This window comes from Mercenaria mercenaria, chromosome 8 (genome assembly GCF_021730395.1).
Source record: "Mercenaria mercenaria strain notata chromosome 8, MADL_Memer_1, whole genome shotgun sequence".
In the NCBI taxonomy this organism is placed as follows: domain Eukaryota; kingdom Metazoa; phylum Mollusca; class Bivalvia; order Venerida; family Veneridae; genus Mercenaria; species Mercenaria mercenaria.
Genome location: NC_069368.1, coordinates 7,760,044 through 7,766,043, shown reverse-complemented (window position 1 = coordinate 7,766,043; position 6,000 = coordinate 7,760,044).

The following is a 6,000-nucleotide window of genomic DNA, read 5'->3' as shown; positions in this document are numbered from 1 at the left end:
TTGATGATTTTAGCATACCAGAGTACAACTGCCTCAAGGTGAGCTCACCCGCCCCCGCACCACGTCCTCTATTGACATTTTTTGTGTGCCCAAGGAGAGCCCAGCGCCCGTCCGTCATCATTTTCTTCAAATGACATTTCCTAAACCACTCAGTCAATTTCGACCAAATTTACTTAAATGATCTTCTTTAATAGTTTTCAAAGAAATCTATTCCATGCATAACTTTAGTTGCCGTGGTAGCGGAAATAAAAAAATCGCAAAATGTTCTTTAAGAAACCACTAGCCAAAATAAATTCAAAGAAATATTCCTTTGGTGACCATCTACAATTTAGCTTGTACAAGTCAGTCTGATTCGTGAAAAGATATGGCTGCCAGTTTGCTTGTTCATTCCCACACCCCCTAAATTGCTTAGGTGACCCTCTACAAACCTGCAAAGACTTTTAAATTAATGGGATTCGTCAAGAAAAAAATCTTGAACAGAAAATCCTAAACTGAACTGTTGACTCATTTTCGAAATAATTACTCGCGGATATTCCTCGGGTAACCCGCTACAAATTATTCTGACTGGAAAAAATCATGATCGTTAGAGGCCTGATCAATTTTCTCTGCATGTATATAGCGGGAACGATCGGAAACTGCTGACCTGGTTTGGAAAATCTCTGACAAATAATTCTTGGGTGTCTCTCAACCAAGGTTTTCCAAAACACACATATTCGTCAAAAATCATTGCCAAAGACATCACTGTGTATACAGTTGAAATTTGAAGACTTCTTGTCAAGAACTGCTTCCCGGATGTTAATTTCACGCCGATGTTTTTTTGAGTAACCATTTTCCAAAATTGTTTCAGTTACTGCGATTTGTCAAAAAAGACTGTCAGAGCTAAACTAGAGAACGCAACTTATCTGAAATTATACCACAGAAGTGGTCTTAGGGCGACTGTCTACAAAGACTATAGAACATATTCCTCATTTTCAGTCAAAATTTTTAACTGGCCAATCGGAGAGCTGCATATTGAAGTACCCGTCAATTTCGTGGAGGGTATAACGAAGCAGTTTTACAATAAACATATAATGGCTTCAGAAGTATTTCAAAAAGCAAATTCAGTTTGCTTAGCAAAAAGGCTCTAAAACATGCTAGAAACTACAAAACTTCAAAGTTTCATTTAAAGATTGTTTGGATTTAAAACAAGAGACAAGAGGAGGTTATTTCACTTGTGGAATATATTGCACGCAAAATAAGACAATTTTCATACTTATATTTGCATATTTTCGAGTTGTTTACATGAAAACGAAAGTAGAGTGTTTATACCGGTTTCTGAAATGCGGCAATATTGGGGTACCCATCTACAGTTGACTTGCATTTCACTGCATGACATTCAACACCCCTTTTTTCTTTTTGTTTTTTGAAGGAAGTGTGTAGATGTCTTGTTGAAAATAGGTCTATGACTGAGTGAAAATCTAGAAAATGTAGCAATATAGTCTTGAAGTGACTGAATTTTTTAATGAAACAAAAAACAATATCTTTTATTGGTATATAACCTATACCCCAGTAAAGTAAGTACCGTTTCGCAATGTTCCGGACATGTTAAAATTACGAATATCATCATAATATTATTACCGTATGTCACCGCAACTTCACCGTCTGTTACCGTCGTAGATTTGTGGACGCACCTTCTGTCACCGTCGAGTGTGTGGCCGGGATCACCCGGAACACACCGGGCCAAACCCGGACAGTCCGTTGTGAAACAGGGTTCTACCGGACTCAACCGGGGCTTTGCCAGCATATTCCGGCTATAACCGGGAGTTAATCGGCAAATAAACATGGGCTTACCGTAACTTTCCCTACCACCATCGGTACATGACGGAGCCATACCGTGCTTCGCCTGAGCTTTGCCGTCCCGGGCCGGAGTTCGCCACAGCTCTACCGTGTATAAAGTGATTGCTGGTTACCCCGGATTACTACGGAATATCACGGTAGAAGCAAGGTGAATATCCGGTGTTACCCCGGACATTGCCGGCATAGCGCCGATATTGCACGGAATATGCCGGTTTTGACCATCGTTACCGGTGATTCCCGGTTGTATTAAACATTTTAAAGCATCCGGGGCCGTTTGCCGGTTCGCCAAGGTTCATCAAGGATCTTCCCGGACGTTCACGGAATCGTCAAGGTTGTACGCCGGTTCATCAAGGTTGACCAAGGTTTATCCCGGATCACTTAACCAGGATAAACCGGGAGACCAAACCGTGGCAGTGAAATCGGGGCTTTAACGCCTCGGTGGATTTTAGAATAATGAACACATGTTATGTTCCTTAGGTGAACCTGTATTAAAGCTGTTGAGACCGTCTTAGTTTTGTCAGAAACAAAAGCAAAAGCAAAGTACGATAATAATAATAATAATAAAATTACCCCCCCCTCCCCCCACCCCCACCCCCACCCCCCGGAAAACAATACGGATGAAATTTGGAGGATTAGTTTTCCTTTAAGGCTCGGTAAAAGTTGTTTAAATTTTGCATACAAGTTTCTCACTTGATACAGTATACTGCTGTAACATTGTTTTGAAGATTTGAATATTCACCATTAGATGGGCCATACCTTAACATTACTGAAAGATATGAATGTTCTATTCCCATAGAGCAAGATGAGATTCGGACACTTAACGTATATTAGTTTTGATGGAAAATGTTAATTCGTTTGCCCATAGACAATGATACGGGATTCTGACACTAAACTTACCTTAGTCTTGCAGAAAATGAAGAAGTGTTTACTCATAGACAATGATATGGGATCCTGACACTTGATAGAGAATATACGTTCACTCTTGGAGAATAACATGGGATTAGGACATTCTACGTTTTGTACATATATCTTGGTTTCGCTAGAAAAAAATATTATATTCGCTCGTAAAGAATGGATTGTTTAGTTTATACTAATTTGTTTTAGCTCGATTGTGATGAAAGCTTTAAGCTTATTGTAAGCACTCTCGAGTCCGCTTCCTGGAAAAACCAGTACTGGTGTCATATGAGAAGTCATGGTCGTGACCCCAGTGGGGCTCGAACCCACGACCCCTGGATTGAGCGGCCGACACCTTATCCACTAGATCACCGCTCCCCTTAAAAACTTAAAGAATGGATTGGAATTCAAATAATCAACATTTTTTAATTTTGCTGAAAGTCTGCGTTTTCTCGTTTTTACGTGTCTTTTAGTTTTGCTGAAAAGAATTGCATATGCACGTTTGGGTTCAACATTTGCATATGTACTCAAATCTCTTTTATCATATTTCACAACTCTGTAGAAGCCAGAGAAAGCAAGTTTAAAAGCACCATATACACCATATACACTAATAAATATTCTAACGCACCCTCTCCCCCGACCTCAATATTTTTGTCCATACACTCATGAAAATATCTGAGTAATCCAAATATCTGAGTACTGTTTATGTATAAAATAACGTAATTCATATCCAGATAGTTAAATATAAAATGATTTAGATTAAAAAGTTAATCCTCCTTGGGTGTGTTCCAATCTGTTCTTCTCTCAACACTAGAAACAGATGCAATTCTTTCCATTTATTCAAATAAAATTTTGACGGGGAAAACAAAAGTATACCTACAAAAGCTGGTAGCATTTGCCTTCTTTTATAAAAATGACAAGAATGGAAAATATTAATGGAATTATATTTGTAAAACGTTCATGTTACGAAATATGAAAATGACAATACTGCCATCGGCTGTAACATATGAGAGAGACATTTCTTGTACCAAAGAGCTACCAACACGTTTTTCAGCTAATGCTGGTGACAGCTTATCTGGACAAACTCTTTCACTGATATTTTACCAGACCTCATTGAAATCTTTTGTTGGCATTAAATACTTTTATATTTGGTCAGAAATAGTATTAATGTTTGTTTATATATACTACATTTAATATTTTGTCATAATTCCTAGAATATCTGGTCGTCTTAAGTAGTACTTTATTTTGTCACATAAATATGCTATGTTTTGTCTTAAAACTCTTAGTTGCGCTCATAGGTACCGAAGTAGCATTATTTTGCCATTATTACTACTATATTTTGTCATGAATACTTTTATTTTTTGTCATACATACTATTACTTTTGGTCAGAAGTACTACAACAAAAAAATAATTTACTTAAAGACTAAAATAATTTCTGTTATTACAAATATATCATGCCACCATCATTACCATGGACTAAAATAGAACCATACTTTCAGCACGTGAGTTTGGTTACGCAGAGGTCTAATATGAGTAGTTTGCTATGTTTTGATTCGTTAAATAAATGCCCTAATAAGGTATCTATTTCACTGTACATTTGTCCGTTTTCTGATATAAACGCCTCAATTTTAATTACACACCATAATGTGCTTTTCATACTAAAATGTCTTGCAAAAATATGTAAAACTGTATTCTTTTTCGATGATTGTATCGATTTTTGTATAAAATTATATTTCGATAACAAAATAATTATTCTATCTTTTATTGCGTTAGCTCCAATGATTTCTTGTTCACTCATTTTTTCTTAATGCTTTAACTGACTGAATTGTCTTTTCAAATGATAGTGAATTACGTAATTAATCCTTATATATGAACGACATAGTTCATAATGTGAAAATGTGATATATCAGAAATTGTCGAAAAACCGTTATAAAGTAAGTGGATTTTCTATGAAATAAAGAACAGCCGGAATTAGTGGTGTTTAGTCTTTAGCAAAAACAGGTAACTCCAGAAGATACATTCAGGCATATTTAGTCCTTCATTTATGCGCCTTGGCTGCGAAGCTTGCAGAAAGAATATAGTTATCACAGAACTCGAAAATATGACCAGTCATTTGAGACGACATAGTAGTACAGAGTTTAAGATTTGAATACGTGTTCATGTACGTGTACGTAAGGGAAATTCTTACATATAAAGAAATTTCTTCCAAAAAAAAAGCTAAGTAAATTTACGATCGTAGATGCACAGCTTCTAGAAAGCAAATTAGACTTATGTTGTAAATGTACGTCTTTGCGTCTTATTTAAGCATATACTAGAATTCATACACGTACACATACACGTACAAATATGAAATCTTAACCTCTCGATTAACGTTAACACAAATTGGAAAGCATATCGTTTTAGTATTGATAGCATTCCGTTTAAGCCGGTGCTAGAGGGTGTGAGAGTTGTTTTACATTTCGTTACCTCTCATGAACAGACTTGATCTAACCGAATTTAATATTTTGCTTGGTAGCGCTTTATTATGCTTCCATCTAATCTTTTTACAGATTTTTTCAACTATAACAATACTAGTAGCAGGATCTTGTGCAGTGTAGGGGTGGAGTGGGTGATGCTGTGTATGAAAGTCTCCTTGTACTTAGATTCAGAGAAGTTATATTTTCCAGTCCTTTTGTATCATGGAGTACAATCAGTTTGATTATAATACAATTCCACTTAAACAGGTGCAAAGGGGTGTGAGGGAAGTTGCACGTTTCAATGCAATGCTCTCACGAACAGATTCAGCTAATCCATGTCTACTATTCTTTTGCTTGATTGCTTTCTATACTTCCAAAAGATCTTCTTATAAATTGTATGCAATAAAACATGTTAAACGCAAATAACAACATAGGATCATGTAGTTTAAAGAATGTACGGATTTCGTGTGCAGCTAGTCTTGTTACCAACTAGATAATCTTTTCATTTTTTTGGAAAAATCATTTCATCGATATTTCATGGCTCTGGATATCTATGTTTTGAGACGAAGAGAGACATAATCATACACAATTTAGATAGCCTTAGGATTTATCACCTGTGGACAAAACATGAGGTCTGGACACACACAAGTGTGCATCTTGTTGTGAATTAAGCCGACCTTTACACAAAAGTAATTCTTAAAGGTATTTTTTCGTACTTTTTCATCTCAAGCGTATATTGTATTAAAATTGTAAATAATATTATCAACTAAACTTTGAATTTTCTGAGCAGGTTGTCTTTATACACATGTTCAT